At 40.6% G+C, this 21,581-nt stretch overlaps 1 protein-coding gene across 1 annotated transcript in view; it reads right to left on the reverse strand.

Moving 5' to 3' along the window:
- Nucleotides 1-21,581, reverse strand: part of DOCK4 (dedicator of cytokinesis 4) — a 534,984-nt gene that overhangs the window by 512,917 nt on the left and 486 nt on the right. The gene's annotated exons all lie outside the window — the stretch shown is intronic.

The following is a 21,581-nucleotide window of genomic DNA, read 5'->3' on the forward strand; positions in this document are numbered from 1 at the left end:
TTCTCAACAGGGAGCAGATGGTCAAGGACTCACTTCAGCACAGAGGTTTCAAGACCACAGGCTGCCAACCACTCACCTTGGCTGTGCATCAACAGCCATCCCGCAGCCCTGCATCCTGGTGAGGTTGCTTGGTTTCAAAAGAGGGAACATGTGATTCAGTACACACTGTGAATTTTTTTTTTTTTTTTTTGAGTCTGAGTCTCACGCTGTCACCTAGGCTGGAGTACAGTGGCAGATCACAGTTCACTGCAACCTCCAACTCCTGGGTTCAAGTGATCGTTCTGACTTAGCCTCCCGAGTAGTTGGAACTACAGGCATGTACCACCACGCCCAGCTAATTTGCTGTGAATTTTGTCAGTCACTTAGTTTTATAGTATTGGACACACCCTAGTCCCACACCACCACCACGCCGCCCCTCCTCCAAGACAAAACAAACGAGCAACCAAAACATGACCGAAGAGACACTATAGCATAGTGATTAAAGGTACCAGGTATCACAGCTCCATAACTCATCAGCCTTGTGATCCCGGACAGGTGCCGGAACATTTCTGTGCCTCAGTTTCTCATTTGTAAAATGTGGATAAGAATAGTATCCACATCATGTAGGTGTCATGAGCACTGAGTGAAACAATGCATACACAACCTTGGCATAGTGCCTGACACAGAGTAAGAGTTCAGTAAATGTTTACTAGTGATAGAAACGCAAGGTACTGCCTATAATATTCGACATCATCATTAGATATGGTAGCATTAACAATCTGAAATAAAATTAGCATTAGTACTAAGGGAGAAATGCAAACACAAGAATCTTCTCACTGTGCTTAATGAGACACTCACAGAAAAACCATAGCATTTGGACCTAATGTTCACCAGATATGCCACAAGAGATTTCCTTTCGAGAAATATTGTAAACACACAAAAAATGTCAGTTCCCCCTTAGAGTACTGCAAGAACTCTTTGGAGGGTGATACAAAAGGGGCGTATAAAAGAAGTCTCTTTTATTAGAGAAATAAAAGTCATCCAGCAAATATGCCATGGCTATTGAAAATGGTAAGACAAGGAGGAGGGGATTCCTAGTTAAATTTTTTATACACACATCTTTGTTTCTCTTTTTTAAAAAGCTGTTAATACTGATGCCTGGAGAAAAAAATAAAAAACAGAGATATTTTCTAAAGCCAAGCATGAGCTAGACTAGCATTTGTCAGTTACTTTTTTCTTTTAAATCCTCCTTAAAACATGCAATTGCTCAAATAAATTTTAAATACACCAACACACTAAGAAATTACAGAACTCAATACCAAAATAATTCATGTGTTACAACCATAATTACTTCTGTAGCTAGAAAATTATTATGCTCATAAGAAAATTCTGGCAAATTGCTTAAAACATTTCCCTTCTGAGTTAATCTAGGAGGGAAAATGAAAATTCAGAGTCAGTCACTTTGAAGTCCCCATGCCTAAAAAGACTGTCTCCATCAATTACCTACATGCAAATAACTTTAAATGTCTACGTTTTCTCCTCTTATGAGGTCATTTCTCTGTCTCCACCCTATTTTCATTTTAACAGCTATTTCTGTGGAATGAAAGTGAAGCAACGTTTTCTTGCTCTGTCTCGGGGTCCCCTACTTTTTACAAGTCTTTGATCTATTCCAAAGAACTACAGCCAAAAGAGAAATGGCAAGGGAATGTGGGAAAGGAGGGTTTGATTTTGCTTTCAGAAGCCACCATTTCTCAGGTGGAAAATAAGAATGTCATGTCATGATGACATTTTGCCTTGTGTCATAATGATTAATAGTCCTAATTTTTTCCAATTAGGGGAGTAACGCAAGCAGTCAGTGGAATCTGACCAATCTTGCACGGTATGGTCAGTGAGTGCTATAATTTGGATGTAAAATGAGATCTAAAATGATTTTTTTGACAGCTAAGTGTAATATATTTCCAACTCTGAACTTTTCTCCACAGCTAAAAAAGAAAAGAAGTCTTACAGAAAAAAAATATTTCCAAATCTGACCCCTTCAACCAATACATTTTCTTTGAATTGGTACAATGTGACTCAAAAATACAGTGTTTAATTATCCAAATAAATTAATAAACCTGGCATGCCCTGTTAAGGGTGAAAGATTTAGGAAATGAGCATGGTTTTATATAAAATGTATCAAATACCAAAATTAACAGAACCAAACTCTGCAAGGAATTGCCTAAGAGCTTCAAGATAACACAAAAAACTATCAATGTAGTAAATGTAATCATCTGGTGGAAGAGACGAGTACACACAGTAGATATCAAGATCTCATACACTTCACCTTCTGTTACCTGAACACAAACCAAAACGTTTCAGACATAGAATATTCCAGACAAATTCCACTGACATCTAGTCAGAGTGCCCAGGGGAATCTCTAACTTACAATGAATTTTTGAACCTCAAGAAAACTTGGAAATCACTTCATCTAACTCTGATTTTACAGCTGAGGCCCTGAGAAGATAAATGCTTCGTCCGAATTCACACAGTTATGAAAGAACCAAAATCAGAAACTTAGCCTCTTATTTTCATCAGATAAGCTCCTGTTAACTCTTGCAAATAGGTACGTTAAAGCAGTGGTCACCAAATTTTTGGCATCAGGGATTGGTTTCCTGGAAGACAATTTTTCCATGGATGGGGAGGTGGGGGCAGAATCATCAAGCATTAGATTCTCATAAGAAGCACACACCCTAGATCCCTCGCGTGAGCCATTCACAATAGGATTCGTGCTCCTGTGAGAATCTAATGCCTTTGCTGAACTGACCGCTCTCCCACCGCTCACCTCCCTCTGTGTGGTCAGGTTCCACAGAATGGTACTGGTCTGGCCCTGTGGTTGAGGACCCCTGCTTTAAGGAAATATGCCATCAAACAAATGTTTTTCAGACCTGAATAGCTTTATTACAACAGTGGTGCAAACTGCCTCATGACATATATGTTCTGGAAAATGCAATAATTCCATGACAATTCAAACTGCTCCCCCCAGCAGAAGATTTCTCCACCACCACTTAAAGCAGAAAGATGTCAGCTTGACAGTAAAATCTAGACAGTAACTTCAAAGCTTATTGTAACACAATTTACCAGTAATATTTCTATCTAATTTCAAAGCAGTCTGCCAAGTCAGTGGTTTTCAAACTTTGGTTTTCACAATAAAGTTTTTTTTTGTTTGTTTTTTAAATAAACTCTCATACAGAGCCTCAAAATATAAAACCAATAAAAGCAGCATTTTATACTAATAAATGTATATATCTTTTCAAATTAGTACTTGTTCAGTACCAAGTCAGGGAGACCAACAATCTTCAGGGTTCCTGGTAGTCCATGTAACACCACTGTAAATGAGAAAGAGGGTGTCCCTCTTCCCAGTGGAGACAACCCCAAATCCAGTCATCATGTGCAAAGCACAACCTGCAACACCATACATGTGTATGACTGATCAGGTCTAATAAAATGTTACTGTTCATTACATTCTATTCTACAACATTCATTCATATTCTATTTCTAATGAAAAAAATGTATAAAAACTGGGAAGCCATAAATAACAACTGTAGTCTATTTCTCCAGCATACCATATATTTCTATATTCAGTTTTGGTTATGCAGTAGAGTGAAAATGCTATTTCTCACCAATGGCTAATTTCATATTTGGTAGGAGTTTTGTTTCTGTCTTTTGATAACAGCTTGCCTTGCTATCTCAGGATATTCTTATTTGGAAGAAAACAGTGGTAGGAAATTTTCTATTACAAAGCTGAATCACTAAAAGGTTGAAAAAGTACCCCAAATTTGCAAGATACTAAAAATGTCCTGTATCAGTCAGGTTTTCTATAATTGACCATTACACGGTGGCCAGAGCATATGACAAGCAGATGTGTCTGAGCATCCTCTGGCATTTAAGTGGAATCCCCCGGTCATATGTTGTAGAGACTTCATTTGTAAATACTCTATTGAACATGTATACACACTGACTCAAAAAAATTTTTTATTTTTGTGTAAGTTACAACTTGCTATGTAGCACATATTATATTAAGAGGAGAGGATACAATAGAAAGAAAATTCAGTCCTGATTTCAAGAAGTTCAGTGGTAAGTGCTGGGTTACATCATGAAGCAGGCTTCTTGTCTTTACTGTCCACCTGGAGTTTTTCAATGGCAATTTTACAAGGTCACAGAGTAAAAAGAACCACAGTAAATGTTTCAGATTTTATATAACTAATTTCATCTACTTTTGACAAATTCTAACACTTCTCTCACAAATATCTGTCTTCCTCTGAATCAACACTTTGGGATGGAAGGGTTGCCCCACTCCAGTCACCTCATCATCGACTCAGACAAAGCCTGGTTTATATGTTCTGGACAACCTGGTATATAAACACAACAAATACCTACAACACACTGAACTGCCTCCCTCATTCAAGAAACCTGCTCATCCACTGATCCAGCCCTTACTGAGCCTATTACAGGTTAGCTTCATGTTATCCTCCTGGAAAATCAAAGCTGAACAACAGAGCGTCTCTGTAGCAAAGGTAGGCAGTTCCAAAAAGCAGCAGCAAGGACCCTGAGAGAGGCAGCTGCAGGGCACAGAGATGGAACAGAGGTGGCACAGAGGTGGAGAGCAGTTTTCATTTCTACCGGGAGGAGTCAGAAATGGAAACTCTGAAAGAGGCATTGCAGTTAGGTTTTCCAGGTAAAGAATGGGGAGGTGGATGGTCAGCCCAGAAAAAATTCCAGCAAATGCAGAAGCTAACAGGCCTGAAGCAGTCTTGTGCCACTGAAGAGTTGTAGTGATTCTTTAGGATGGAGGACATGGTGCAAGAGGAAGAACTGCCTACACAGGACAGGCGCTGATTTAGGAGGGGCCTTGTGTGCCAAGAAATGACTCTGGACTTTATCTTGACTGCAAAGGAAACATTCAAAGTTTTATTTTTGTTTTTTTCTCAGGTGAACCACATCAACACATTTGCTTTATGAAAAGGTCACTTGTGGCTTAAGTGCTAAGCACATACTAGAGAAAGCAGATTGTAGGACGGAAACAAATTAGGAGGCAACAGCAGTAATTCCAGAGAGCTACTTATCTAGCATATGAAGGAGCATATCAGCTCTCCTTGGCCCTGCAGGACAAGGCTTCCCTGAGCATGGATGGGGCAAAGTGAGAAGGCCCAGGTGCCAGTAGAGTAAGGGTTTCCAATATTGGAACCACAAGCCTCAGACCTCAGGGTTTCCATAGCTCCTACAATCAATGCAGATCCCCTCTCCCAACCAACTCCCCTCTTTCTAGTCACCCATCCCTGCAGACTTTGTTGTTTTACTTTGTTTGGTTTTTTTGAGACAGAGTCTCACTATGTTGCCCAGGCTGGAGTACAGTGGCTATTCATCAGCAAGATCAGAGCTCTCTGCTGCCTCGAATTCCTGAGCTCAAGTCCTCTTACCTCAGTCTCCTGAGTAGCTAGGACTATGACCGGGATTGGACTTGATTTTCACTATAGGACTCCTCCTTGTTCCTGGTCAGGCCTGGCTTAGCCCAGGGCTTGGCCCATTCTCATTCCATACAGCACACATTTATTTCCTTCAGGTCATTTGCATGTTTGGTCCTTGGCCCTCATTCTCCTAGTTGCCTCTGGCATCCATCCTCACTTCCTAAGCCACCTAGTGGCCTCTCCATCACCATCTTGGTCCATACCCCACCCGCCGGCAGTTAGCACGTGACTACAAGATTCATGCTAGAACAAAAAGACAACGTGGGACTTATTTTACATAACACTAGTATTAATACCAGCTTCTTCTTTAAAAATTAAAGTATGGTGATCAATTTCTTCACCACTGTCCACAGACCCCTAAAGCCTGGGCCTGTACCTCCAGATTCTGGCCCTTCGTCTCAAGTACAAGAGTGTGATACCATGAAAGGACTACAGGCTTCAGATGGGTACAGGTGAGTCTGAATCTCAGCCCTCCCCAGATGGGTCTCCTGCAACAAATCACTCACCCTCTCCAGGTTTGCTGTAAGGCTTGCACAGGTAAGTAGGCATCCTTTTTTTTTTTTTTTTTTTGGTGAGTTGGAGTCTCACTCTGTCACCCAGGCTGGAGGCAGTGGCATGCACGCTCATGGCCATCCCAGCATCTACCTGCTGGGCTCTAGCAATCCTTCCGCCTCAGCCTTCCAAGTAGCCAGAACTACAGGCGCATGCTACCATGCCCGGCTAATTTTTTTATTTTATTGTAGAGACAAGGTCCTGCCAAGGTGCCTGGGCTGGTCTCAAACCCACGGGCTCAGGCAATTCACTTGCCTCGGCCTCCCAAAGTGTTGGGATTACAGGCTGAGTCACCGAGCCCAGTCAGCAGGCACCTTTTAAAGCTAGTTTTACCTCTGCCTGCCCCCTCTTCATTTTCTGTAATTTAAACATATACTATGGTTTTTACTTATCCTCCCAAAAATCTCTTGAAAGAGAATAATCAACCCTGAATCCATCTTTCTTCCTCTGCCCAGTCTTAGAAGGAAACCACACCAAAAAATGCCTAAGATATGTAACATCAGTCAGGTGACAGGAATAAGTGGGGGAAGGGGGGGAGGGGGAAATTACCCATGAGGAAAGGAAGAAGGTTTTCCAGATATGTAAAGTATGACTCCACTTGGCTGTTTATATTGGACAATTTCAGCAGCTGGTGACTCACTCTCATGTAGAACATCCCAACATGTAACTTCTATTCTTTTGTGCAAGTTCTGAGTTTTCCAGGATATGAGACACTCCTTCTTCCTCAGGACTGTTTCCTCAGGCACACAAGTGAATAATATCACCATCCCAAGTCCTTATCTTCATTTTGAAGCTTGAGGGGGAAATATCTGTCATAAGCATCACACTGATTTCTCTGTGATACACTTATATACTGCCTTAAATAAGGTAACACAAGTAAGAATTGTTGTGTAAATTAAATGAGATAAAACTATAAAACATTTCTAGCACCTTCCATTGTCCAGGGATTCAGTTCTACATCTCTTTGGATGCCCATCAAGCTAGCACAATGCCTTATACATAGTAGGCACAGCCTATAAATAATCATGCAACAACAGTTTTTCTACCAGCATTTTGTAATATAAAATGCTTTTATCTTTATCAAAAAGGAAAAAGTATGCAGCAAGTGAACCTTTAGAGGAAGGTACTAGCTACTCTCAGGAAACACATACTCGAGGATGATAGAAAATGAAAAAAAAAATTTCCTTCCAAAATAATGTTTTATTCTCTTCAGGAACCCAGCATTCAACAGCCATGCCTTTCAAAAACAAAGTACACTTGACCTGATCCTCCAAACCAAGGTTTCATCTAATAAAACTTCAACTACTTGCTTGCAATGCTAACCCAGATGGCTAAGCCTGTCATCCCAGGTTTTTATAAATAATTGTAGCAGAGAGAAATGAAGCATCTGAAGACCTTGCCTCTGTTGGTTGTCTTGAAGGCATCCAAAGTGATCAAGACAATGTGAACAACTTTGTAAAAATGCCATTATTCAAATAAGTATACGCCTGGGGTTATTAGTTGATCATCATCATCAGAAAGTCTAACTCAATCAAGCTTGTGCTTCCAGAGGTAGGCCAGGAGTCAGATCTCATACCACAGAAAGGGCCTACCCTAACTACATCGATTACACTGACATCAAGAGTCCTGCTTCTGTTTTCTTTGTCCTTCTTCTTACAGTGCCTAAAGTTGCTTTAACTCATCATACTATCCTACCCTGGCTGCCATACAAAATGCCACAGGTTGGATATCTTAAACAACATAAATGAATTTTCTCACAGTTCTGAAGGATGGAAGTCCCAGATCAAGGTCTGGCAGGGTTATTCCTGGTAAGGACTTTTATTTCTGACTTGCAGACTGTCACCTTCTCACTGTATCCTCTCATGGCCTTTCCTCAGTGTGGAAAGAACAGTGAGTTCTCTAGTGCCTCTTCTTATAAAGCCATGAATCCTGTCAGATCAGGGCCTCACCCTAAAGACCTCATTTAATCTTAATTACCTCTTCACTCCAAATATAGCCACAGTGGAGGATAGGGCTTCAACATGAATTTTGGAGGAATACAAACATTCAGTCTATAGCACCCATAAATAAGCAATTTATTCCCATTATTCCATAATTATTAAACAAAACCTCTTCAACTTGTTGACTCACACAGTTGAAAGGTTTCTCTTGTGTAAATTATCCCTGAGTCCACAGTCTCACAGGACACAGTTTTACCGAACATTGGAAAGTGAACAATGATAGCTACATTGGTCTTCTGAGCAGACACTTCATGAAGGCAACAGCATTTTTATCTTAAGTAAATTCATTTGAAACTGTTTCAACAAACAAAAAGGGGATTAGGGTTTTTTTTCAAAGACTTATACACCAAGGTCATCTGAAAACACATCTTCACTGTGACTTTTGAAAAATTGACCAAGGCAGCAATATCACAAGTAATCAAACTGCTATAACAAGGAAGCCACTTAAAACTTTGGAACAGAGTACTTCCTGGGCACAAATGACAAATTAAATTCGGGCTATCCACATTCAACTTCCACCAGTCTGACCTCTACTCCTGAAAAGAACCCTTCATAGGTAATAGTGCTCAGCTCATAAAAGTGTTTATGTAATTTTTTTCTGGCTATAAAAGAACCTCAAGGCCGGACTCAGTGGCTCAGCCTGTAATCCCGCGCTTTGGGAGGCCGAGGTGAGTGGATTGCCTGAGCCCGCAGGTTTGAGACCCGTTTGGGCAACTTGGCGAGACCTCATCTCTACAATAAATCAAAAAATTAGCCGGGCGTGGTAGCGCGTGCCTGTAATTCCAGCTGCTTGGAAGGCTGAGGTGGAAGGATCGCCGGAGCCCAGCAGGTCGAGGCTGCGGTGGCCAGGAGCGGCCACTGCACTCCAGTCTGGGCGACAGAGTGAGACTCCAACTCAAAAAAAAAAAAAACCTCATGCTAATATTGCAAATTACTAAAAAGTATAAAGGCAAAATAATAATGCCACCTCCTCAATTATAACAATTGGTTGTTATCAACATTACAACATATAATTTGTATTCCAAATCTTCACTTCTCCTAAGTTTTTTCCCATTTTAAAACTCATTACAATAATTTTTACATAATGTATATATAATATTTCCTCTTCTAACTTGGGGCCAAAAACATAGTCTTCTGAATCAATTTCTATAACTGCAAATGGGAGTATTAAAGGAAACTTTGCATACAACTAATACAAATATAGTTCTCCTAAAAAAATAAAATGGAAAAGGGGCAAACGTTTACTATACATGCAATTTTGTAGAAATCCTCAGATTTTATTTTTAATGTTTTTCATCCAGACTTCTGGAGAAAACTTCAGATATTTCTCCTCTCTTCATTCTTGACAGAACTACCTATTTATGTTTTGGGTTCTCTTGTTTCTTCAAGAGTCTGGCTAAGATCTGAGCCTGTTATTAAGAGGCTTCACACATTCCTCAGGCAACTTTGTCTGTCTCAGAAGAATGGAGAACAGACTTTCTCCTTTTCCCAGGATGGTGAATAGTGTTTCATATAGGACCTAGCTTGGGGTTGTTTTCATTTACTTGATATATATACATAGCCATGTTCCCAAACCTGTCTACCTCTGATTGCCAATGTTAGAGAGGATCTCTCCATTTTAGAGGGAAAAAAAAAGACATAGAACCAAACCTTTACATTTCTGCTTAAAGATTTCAAGGAGATAATGATACTCTTAAAAAAAAACCTACACAATAGGCTGGGCGTGGTGGCTCACACCTGTAATTCCAACCCTTTAGGAGGCTGAGGCAAGAGGACTGCTTGAGCCCAAGAGTTCAAGGCCGGACTTGGTAACACAGCAAGACCTCATCTCTGAAAATAAAAAACAATTTAAGAAAATTAGCCAGGCATGGTAGCACATAGCTACATGGGAGGCTGAGACAGGAGGACTGCTTGAGCCTAGGAGTTTGAGGCTGCAGTGAGCCGAGATATCATATCATGCACTTCCAGCCTGGGCGACAGAGTGAGACTCTGTCTTTCTTAAAAAACAAACATACAACAAACAAAAACTAACAACAACAAAAAATAAACTGAACAATAAATCACTTGGTTTACGAAAGTGGTTCGCAAGTTGGGGGAGAGGTGGTTATCAAAGATTTTCAAATTTCATATCCAGAAGGGTCCCACCAACCACCCTCCCACCAACCTTCTCTCTGACACAGAGGGAACAATATACGGCGGGGGGGGCCGGGGGGGGTGGACAAATACACGTGTTGGTAGTTTTCAAAAGCCTCCCATATAAATGTTGTGCTCTCCCTTGTTTTCCTGAAAACAGCCATGTTTTAGTTCATTACGAGATGACAGAAGCCTGTTTCCAGATGTAGTTGCTTTTCTTCTTTCGTAGAAATGCAAATGTGATTACTGACAAATGCAACCTGGGTCTTGAACCTCTTCAAGGTGTTAAGGATGGGGCTAAGAATAAAAGCGTGTGTTCAATTCCCCTTTCAGGTATTCGTTCAAAGTCTAGTTGATATGAACAGCTCCAAACCAAGTAAGTTCCCAGTTGTAAGTCAGCACATACCATATACCATAGTTTTCGAGCAATTCAGGTAAAATTATATCTTATCCTACTGCTTCCTTCTCTGTCACCAATAGACAGCAAGAAAAACTACCATATCCAGGAAGTTTTGTTACTGCAGTTCATTGAAGGGTCTCCGCGAAGTCACTTTTCTTAGGAAGACCATGGTACATTTCTTGAAGATGAAGTGGCATTCTCTGTAGACTCTTTTGCGCCCATCCACCCACCTACCTACCGTCTGTCTCAGATGTTTCTGAGAGTTGTCATCTCTCAGTGGAAGTAGAAGGATGGGGTAACAAGATGAAGACCACAGATGCCTCAGGCAGTAAAGGACATGTTCCAAGTCAGATCCATTGGCCCAGCCTCTAAGCTGGTGACAGTGAGGGGCAATGGGCTCTTTCTCCAGCTTTCTATTATTAAGGTCATTGAGGTCGCTGTGCTTAATAAGGAAGGCAGACAAAAGCCACTAGTAGGTTTTCTTTCTCTCTTTTTTTTTCAGCTTTATTGAAGTATATTTGACAAACAAAAACTGTGTATACTTAAGACATATGAACTGATGTTTATATCACCTTAAATATATATGCATATATTATGAAATGATTACCACAATCAAACTAATTAACATATCCATCATCACTTCATACAATTACCTTTTTTCCCCCTGTAGTGAGAATACTTAAGGTCTTCTCTCTCAGTAAATTTCAAGTATACAATTCACTATTTTATTTTATTTTTATATCTTGAGTCAGGGTCTCACTCTTTCACCCAGGCTGGAGTGTAGTTACAATGTCACTACTCATCCCCAGTCCTGACCTCCTGGGTTCAAGCAATCCTCCCACCTTAGTCTCCTGGGTAGCTGGGACTACAGGGATGCACTAGCATGCCCAGGTAATTTTGCTATTTTTTGTAGAGATGAGGTCTCACTATGTTGCCTAGGCTGGTACTGAACTCCTGGCCTCAAGCAATCCTCTCATGTCAACCTCTCAAAGGGCTGGGATTATAGGCATGAGCCCCGGCACCCAGTCGCAATTTATTATTATTAACTATAGTCCTCATGGTGTATCACCGATTAGTTTTCTTAATCCAGCTCAACTTGCCTTGGGGAATTTCCTCCCAATTTTGGCAACAGACTTTCTGCTGGACTTGATTTTTAATATTATTACTGTTTGCCTCTTTCTGTGCATTTATGGGCATTTCAGTTGTTAGTTATGAGCATCTATATTAGGAGAAGGCAGCCTAATGCCATTGTAAGCTGGAACTCCTTACTTCAAAATCACATATTTTTTCCAGAAGGCGGTATTAGAACTCTAAGAATTCTAAATTTGACCTGTGGTTCCTAAGCGGTATTACATATTTAGCCTCTCCCATCACACACACAAAAAAATCCCTATATGTACAAATCTATTGCTTTAGATATTTGAGCATTTTCCTATTTTTGTATGTGTGCACATACTTAAATGCTGTTTGAGAGATACATAAATCTTGTTTATTGAAATATTATTTGTGCATTCTGTTTTTCAACATCCTTTTGGGGAAATCTCACAAACATGCACAATCTGGCATGAAATATTTGTTAGGGAGAAAACTGTCACAGATATAGAAATAACTAATGCCTTAGCTAGGCAATGCACTAGTGGAAAGCAGGAAAAGACCATAAAATTTAGTTTACTACCAACTCTAAATGGACAGCTAATATTTCTTATTTCAGAGTCTTCTGTGCCATATTAATAAAATGCTTCAAGATGGCTACTCTTTGGAATTCATGGTTTGATATTTATTTGTTTGTTTGTTTGTTTATCTGGTCAGGATGTCACTCTGTCACCCAGGCTAGAGTGCAATGGCCTGATCACAGCTCACTACAGCCTTGACCTCCGGGGCTAAGGCGATCTTCTGCCTCAGCCTCCCAAGTAGCTGGGACTACAAGCACTCATCATCAAACCTGGCTAATTTTTTTTATTTTTTATAGAGGTAAAGTCTCTTTATGTTGCTTAGGCTGATCTTGAACTCCTGGGCTTAAGCAACCCTTCTACCTAGGCCTCCCAAAGTGCTGGGATTACAGATGTGAGTCACCATGCCTGGCTGCGTCTGTCACTTTAAAACTTAGAATGGAAAGGCAGACGACAGAATCAAAGTTAAAACAATTTGTGAAGTCTCTTCTAGGTCCATTGCTTCCGTTATCACAAATAAACCTAATCATGCTCTCTAATCATGCTCCTCAGCCCAGAACCTCTCTGTTTTATTCTAGACCCACTTCCTACGAGCCATTGTCACCTGAATGTTTTGAAGGTATCTAAACTGAAGGTGGCCCAATCAAACTTTTTTTTTTTTGAGTTGCTGTCTCACTCTGTTGCCCAGGCTGGAGTGCAGTGGCATGCTCAGGGCCACCGCAGCCTCGACCTGCTGGACTCAGGAGATCCTTCTGCCTCAGTCTTCCAAATAGCCGGAACTACAGGCACATCCACCACACCCAGCTAATTTTTTGATTTATTGTAGAGATGAGGTCTTGCCATGTTGCCCAGCCTGGTCTCGAACCCATGGGCTCAGGTAATCCTTTCACCTCGGCCTCCCAAAGTGCTGGATGGCTTACTCTTAATCTTACATGATAAACCTGACCTGCCTAGAAAACAATGTCTCTTGTTGAATGGCATCTATATTAATCCAGTTGCCCAAGCCAGAAATCAAGAAGACATCTACCATAAACTACATGTCTTTGCGCCCCCAAAATTCACATATTGAAACCCTACTCCTCAGTATGACAGCATTTAGAGGTAGTGCCTTTAGGAAGTAATTAGATCATGAGGGTGGAGTCTAAGTGACAGGATTAGTGCTCTTATAAGAAGAGATGAGAGACAGTTTGCTTCCTCTTCTGCTGGCTACCTCCATATGCCATGTGAGGGTTCAGCCAGAAGGTGTCCCTCTGCAAAATCAGGAAGAGGGCCCTCGCTAGAACTGACTCTAGCATTTCCCAGCCTCTAAAACTGTGAGAAATATATTTCTGTTAAGCATCCAATCTATGATATTTGGTTATAGTAGCCAGAACTTAGACAACATCCTAAACTTCTACCTTTCTGTAACTCCTCACATCCAATTCCAAGCCATATTGTGCTTCTATTCTCTAAATATCTCTCAAGTCCACTGACATTTCACCACGAAAAGTATTGTTAACCTGGTTCAAGTATTTATCTCTCAACTCTGTTACTTCAATAGCCTCTCTTTACTCATGGTGTTTTTGAAATAGTGTTGTTTATGAAATTATCCCATTTCATGATTGTATGATACTCTGATGTCCTCATAACCAAAACTGATTTAACTATTATACGGTCACGTATGTTGTTTCACAGACAACATGGAAGGGACAACTCTATGTATAAGGTGCTTTGCTGCTATTGATTTTTGTGTGTGTGTAAACTTTGGGGAGCGGAATTACCAATTCAAACAGCTGCCAGCAACCGTAATATTAGGCAATACAACATAATGGCTAAGACAGCAGTTTCCATGCATGACGTCTTAGTTTTCAGTCCTAACTCAATCATCTCCAGTGTGACCTTAAGCAAGTCACTTAAACTCTATGACTCAGATTTCTGTAAAATATGAGTGATCATTGAAGCTTCCCTCATGGAGGATTAAATGACAATACAAGACAATCACTTAGAACTGTGTGTGACTTTTTTTTTTTTTTTTTTTTGAGTCAGACTCTCACTCAGTCACCCAGGCTGGAATTCAGTGGCACACTCACTGTCACCACAGCCTTGACCTGCTGGGCTCAGGTGATTCTTCCATCTCAACCTTCCAAGTAGCTGGACCCACAGGTACATGCCACCATGCCTGGATGATTTTTTATTTATTTATTGACAGACTATGTCTCATTGTGTTGCTCAGGTTGGTCTCAAACCCCGGAACTCAGGCAATCCTCTTGCCTCCACCTCCCAAAGTGTTGGGATTACAGGCATAAGCCACCATGCCCCGCCTGTGTTTGACATTTTGCAAGCACTCCATAAGTGCTATTTTGTATTGCTTTTATATAAAAGTTTCCAAAATGATCATGTTAATTTCTAATACAATCAGCAAGGTATTGCATATCAGTTTTATTGCAATTATATTACCAAATGGTGTTAACACATTCTTGGTGATTTTTATTTACTCAGTAAGTATCCAATGACATCCTAGCATTTGCAGAGTATAACAGTTGTTCCTTAAGTAACTTTAAATTACTTAAATGAAGATAGGCATGGAGAAATTTATATCTTTATTATTTTGTTATACTGGCCAAATAAGTTATCGTTTTTTAAAAAAATTTTTGAAAGCAGGATTTACTGAGAAGACAGAAAAGCTCCCACAGTGGGAGGGGACCCAAGGGAGTTCCCCAGTTCAGTTTTTTGTTGTTGTTGTTGTTGTTGTTGTTTTGTTTTGTTTTTTGAGTTGGGGTCTCACTCTGTCGCCCAGACTGGAGTGCAGTGGCCGCTCCCGGCGATCCTTCCGCTTCAGCCTTCCAAGTAGACGGAATTACAGGCATGCGCTACCATGCCCAGCTGATTTTTTGATTTATTGTAGAGATGAGGTCTCACTGCCCAGGCGGGTCTCAGACCCGCGGGCTCAGGCAATTCACTTACCTCAGCCTCCCAAAGGTGCAGGATTACAGGCTGAGCCACCGAGCCCGGCCCCAGTTCAGTTTTTTAAGACAAGTTATACAAGTTGTCTTGTCCTTCTGATAATGATCAACAGCATTAAAAAGGTGATAAAGAATGGTGGGTGGTAATCCTACAATTGGCAATACACCTCAGTAGACACATTATCTTTGTTCTTCTGCTATAGTGCCCAGAGAATGTTGTCAAAAGAAATGAAACAGAAGAGTACAATATTGGTAGTTGACCCCAATATGTACAATATGTAGTTGACCCCAATCCTTGAGAAAAAGGTCCCAGTAGGAAGACACATGTGAATTTAAAGAGACAACTTACATAATATATGTGATGGTTTTGAATATTTATTCCATTTTTAATGAGAAATAACATATAAGAAGGCAGATTTTGAATTACGTAGTCAAAATAAACACACATATCTGACTATTAGAAAACATCAACTCCTTGCTAATGTCATGAAAGGAACTTGACAGAAAAACCCAACGTGGTCCTTCCTGTATCACAAATGTGGCATTTACAGCAATGTTTTCAAGTTGGGGGTCAGTACCTATTAATAAGTCAATTGAGTGACCAGCATTTCTTAAAACAAAAAATAATAGAATGGCACACAGAGTATGGGCAAGTATTGTTTCAATTACATGTACCTGGGGTGGTACTAGAGGTTGTGTATATATTAGGCCAGGAAATTAAATGTATTTCTTATTATGGATAATTGTCAAAAGAGATTAAAAGCTAATAATCTATAATATATCACTTAAACTATGAAATTGTTCTCTCATCTCTTAAATAGAAATTATCATTCCACTTCAAAGGACAGACTCCAATAAAATAATTTCACAACCTTTATTCCTATAAAACACTGAATTGATGTGTCAAAGTTACAGCATTTTGAATGGGTTTCCTTAGAGCTTAATATTTCTCTGACATATATACTCACAGCATAAAGTCATTATGCTAGAAACTTAGACATACCATATCAAAGATAATTCTGAAAACATTGTCTCTTTTGGTAAAGAGTAGAGCTAGAGGCAAGAAGACCTAAATTTTTTGAAATGTTTACACTCTTCCTTGTAGTACTACCCTACCAATGTCTGGAGAAAAGACCAGAGAAGAAGAAGAACTACATTTCTATGTGGCTGTGGGGGTCTTAAAGAAGAATCATCGCTTAGGAGAACAACCAAAAGGAGGCTATTTCCATAGGAGGCTATTTCCATAGGAGGCTAAATCAAGAACATCTACTGCTATCCCACTGTCTACATAGCCCTTCAGAGGTATTTTACTGGGAGGTATAAATCATTCCTCTTTTCTTCCCATATAAAATTTAGAATCCTATGTCAGGTTCTAAATGGCACAAACAATCCCAAGCAGCCCATCATTATTTAACACCATACGTTACCAAGATGCATCTTGATACCACAATAGGAAATATTTTAAGGAACTATCAGCTAAAAAACTGCAAAAAGTTAAGAGTAAAGGCGACACATCCTCATAACTCTCTCATGTAAGCTACCTTTAAAGCACCCTTCTGCAGGATGCGGTGACTCACCCCTGTAATCTCAGCTCACCCACTTTGGGAGGCTGAGGCAGGAGGATTGCTTGAGCCCAGGAGTTCAAGATCAGCCTGGGTGGGCAACATAGCAAGAACTCATCTCTACAAAAAAAACCCCAAAAAACAAAAAAACTAGAATTAGCTTGGTGTTGTGAGAGAGGTAGAATTGCCTGAGCCCAGCCTGGGTGACAGAGTGAGACAAAGGCTCAAAGAAAAAAAAAAAATACCCTTTTGAGGGGAAAGCTCTCTAAAGTTTCTGTAAGAATAAGAGAAGATACATCTATAGATTTCACCCAAAATATAATAGAAAAGGCCTTTAAAAGAAACATAATTCCTACCCAGATAAGTTCAAAAACCCCTTCAAGAGAAATAAAGGACAGGAAGATTTGTGATGAGTTTGTGATACCGGTGCCATATACTTTATTTTTTAAATGATAGTTGTGACCTTCAGATCGGCCTGTTGTAAGTTTTATTTCTTATAAGGATCATGGATTTTTTTTGCAGTGGTTAATCCAGCCCATGTTCTTCCACAAAGCTTAACTGGGCTCACCCATGTAAAACATCTGGTTGTTTGAGAGGTGCAGTCTGCAGCTCAGGAAGACTCAATGATTTACCTGGGAATCCATGCACAAATGCCTGTTGGACAAATGAACACAGAAACATATTTGCAATGGTCTCAGCTTTCTCTGTGAATAATTCCTACCCCTTTAAAGTGGGGAGTGGTGGGGATGGAGTGACAGACCAGGGCATGCAGGAGGCAGATAGTGATCTGAGGAAGTGTGCCAGGAGGCAATCAAGAATGCTTTCATCACCATTCTGCACAGTGGATCACTAACGCTCACTAAAATTTTGTACCCATTGTTCAACATCCCCCCTTTTCCAACCATCCTCTTTCCCCAGACTCTGGCAGACATCCTATGAGTTCAACTTCTTTAAATTCTGCATATAAGTGAAATCATGCAGTATTCATCTTTTTGTGCCTGGCTTATTTCACTTAATGTCCTTCATGGTGTTGCAAATGACGGAATGTCTTCCTTTTGGGGGGCTGAACAGTCTCCCATTGTGTCCATATAGAACCTTTTCTTTACCCATTCACCTGTGGATGGATACCTAAGTTGCTTCTACATCTTGGCTGTTGTGAAGAGTCCTGCAGTAAACACAGGAGCGTAGATCTCTCTTCAGCATGCTGATTCCTATTCTTTTGGGTACCTACTCAGTAGTGGGATTGTTGGATTATATGGTAATTTTATTTTTAGTTTTCTGAGGAACCTCCATACTATTTTCCATAATGGCTGTATTAATTTACATTACCAACAATGCACAAGTGTTTCTTTTTCTCCATACCCTCACCAACACTTGTAATCTTTCTTTTCTTTTTCATAGAGTCATTCTAACAGTTATATCTACAGAACAGTGACCACAATAAACAATGCACTGGATGTTTCAAAATTTCTAGAAAAGTATATTTTAAATGATTTCACCATAAAAATGGTAATTATGTGAGGTGATGAACTTGTTAGCCTTATTTAATCATTCTACATTTGTAAACTTATAACAAACCATCACATTGTACACCATACATTTATATAGCTGGTCAAGGATGCATGCACCTATAATCCCAGTTACTCAAGAGACTGAGGTAGGAGGATTGCTTGAGGCCAGGAGTGTGAAATTATAGTGCACTATGATTATGCCTGTGATTAGCTGGGTAAAATAGCAAGATCCTGTCTCTAAAATTATTTTTTAAAAAGTCTTTAAAAACTATATAATTATTACTAAAATATACAATTAAAAATAAAATTTTAGTAGAGTGAAAGACAAACAGATTGAAAAAGTGAGTAACCATCACCTTGGTTTCTGGCAGCTTGCCAGGTAGCTTTTGCTTACCTCTGATCTTTCTTAAAAGCCATGTGGGATGTGTCACAACAAAAGTGTCTTTCTCACAGCACTCTCTACACCATGGAAATGTTTTTCTAACCAAAGGATACATTTGGTTGAAAGAGCTCTACAAAATTAGTACTAAGAAGGATATTAGGTAGCACTTGAGACGGAGGCTGGCATCCAGAAAGGTTAAGTGACTTACCTAAGGTTACATGGCTAGCAGCAATGTCTAGACTAGGACCAGGCATCAATTAGAATCTCTTAAGACAAAATCTGCCTATCATTGTGCTGGCCTAACATGCTTTTAAAAAGACAAGGTTCCCTATTCTTCAGGACTATAACTTTATCACTACGCCTTTCCCTAGAATCAGAAAATCTAGGTAGATGACTGAGTATATGTTGCTTTAAGATCATTCATTAATTAAATATAAATAGTGACCACACATCAGATTTGAAAAGGAATTTCTATCTCTGATACAGCTTACTACAGGTATAAAAATTTAGTAATGTTATCCATGTTTATAGTATGTTGCTGGAAATTGAATCATAAAAACACAGACATAATTATCTCATACATAAATGATGGTACATAGGAAGTCTCATTGCAGAAATATACAATCTACACTGAAACATCAGGTATTTTAAGTTACAAAGACTGATTTATTTCAAAGAATGAGGAAATTGAATTACTACTACACCCAATAACAGTCAAACATCTGTGCCTGTAAAATCTTTTCTTTAGTATTTGTAAGAACTAAATGAGAAAAACATATAACTAACCAAGGTTAAAAAAAGAAACTTGCTGTATAAGCAGCTACAAATAGTGCTCTCCATGGTGAAAAATGAAGTCCACACATAAGTATCCTAGCAAAAATTTCACACACACACACACACACACACACACACACACACACACTTAACAGATTGATTCTAAAAAACAGCTAAGCATTCCACAATCTAAATGCTCCGAAATTAATAATAAAGATTATTAACATTCTGTATGTGTGATATTGTATACATGAGAATGACAGCAGCAATACTTTTGGGCAGAAGACCCCTCAGAAGACCCATCACTGCTATTGCCTTTCATCTCACTCAACCTGCTTTTCTCAAACATGTGCACAACCCTTTTACCTCTCCCTACTCTGCAACCAAATCACAACCACACAAAACCAAGGTGTCTGCTGCAGCCCAAAACATTTGACTGATAATATCCGGTTTGCCATTCCAGGAAATCCCAGAGTGGTTTTTAAGCCTCTGCCCACAGCTTGTAAAGAAAGGCGAGAGATGAACTAATCGATACCAGCACCCCAGCTGTGACCCGGCACATAAAGAAATCAAGAAAATAAATCCCATCCATAATCTGTATAATTTAACACTTGGAAGAAAGCAACATCTGGGATCGACTCCAAGCGGGACAGTGTTGCCTGGATGAGTCTGTGCTTCCTGCATTGAATATTAAAGCCGGTTAGGAGGCGATGCCCTCTGGTTCCTCACCAGTTCAGCAATAGCAACGTCTTTTTCCTAGCAAGGGTTAATCTGCCCCTCAAAAACAGGACAATGAGAAGGAAAATAACAACCACTAATATTTACTCCTTGCCAGTAGAGCACTAGGCAAAGGCTCCTCTTATACTCTGAAACCTTTTTCAAAGGTGGGTCCAGACAAACTTGTTTTGCTAATCAGTCACAGTCCAGAATAGAAGCCAATGTAAAATATGGGAATGACTTTGTTTAATCATACATCTCTTTCAGTATACTCCAAAGTCCTATCCCCAGGCAAAGTTGAAAAAAAAAAAAAGGCAATCCCCCATGACTGTGACTCCCTAGAAAGGCTTTCCAGATTTTTTAAATTGCAGGAAAATGAATTTAGAGCATAAGCAGATATCTACACATCATCTAAATCACTAGATCTGTCCCCAATTTTTTTTTTTAAAGTACACCAGTGGGCAGGACAGGACGTTATAGGAAATAAAAGAGTGGTAAAATCCACAATGCTTTCTCTCTGCTAGACCTTCTGGGGGGTTATAATTGCATTTGGCCGCTGCAGGCTTGTCAGAGTGCCTGGCTTCTTAATAGTCTCAACCCTTAAAGGAGTAACTGTCAAGGGGCGACCCAGCTGAAATCAAACAACAAAAACGGGAACTGTAACCCGCCTGAAATGGGAGGAGGAAAGGAAGGGAGCCTCCTGTATTCATCAGTCAACATTAATGTCCTTTGTTGTTCACCTTTGCACGCAACAGCGAGCGCTATCCTGTTCCTTTTTCTCCGAACGCTGGTGCCAGGGTAGTCTTTTCCTAAAAGCCATCTCCCTGCCTGGAAGACCCAGGCTTACCCATCCACCTCCCCGCGATCACTCCGCAGCCGTCTCCACCACCCCCCATGCGCTCACCCCGGGTCGAGAGTGGCCAGAAGTAAAAACACTGCCGAAATAGCCGTTCCCCTCCAAAGACCAAAGAGCGGAGCTGCGCAGATGTTGAAATTTACCCATACCCCTGCCCCACCACACACACACACAGACACACAGACACACACACACACACACACACACACACTGTAAAGCCGGGATGGGAGGGCGGGAGGAGGGTCGGCGGGAGGAGGGTCGGATCGGAGGGTCGGATCGGGCTCCCTCTGTCCGAGTGGCTCTCGAGGACCACGGCGCTCTCTGGGCATGTTGACCCGAGCTGGAGGAAGGTTCTGCACCTTCCTCCTGTTTCGGGGGGTCCTCCCTGCCCGGTTGTCGTTGGCTCCCTCTCCACCCTGGGAAATCGCTGCAGCTGCCTGCCGTGTCCCCGTTGCTGCGGTGAAGGGGAAGGAGAGCGAGGGACCTCACTCGCCTCTTCTTCCAACTTGACACACACACACACACACGCCCCGTCGCGGCTCCAAAACACACACACACACACGCACACACGCACACACACGCCCCGTCGCGGCTCCAAA

This window comes from Carlito syrichta, unplaced genomic scaffold, assembly GCF_000164805.1.
Source record: "Carlito syrichta isolate Samal-C Ts95f unplaced genomic scaffold, Tarsius_syrichta-2.0.1 Scaffold306577, whole genome shotgun sequence".
In the NCBI taxonomy this organism is placed as follows: Eukaryota; Metazoa; Chordata; class Mammalia; order Primates; family Tarsiidae; genus Carlito; species Carlito syrichta.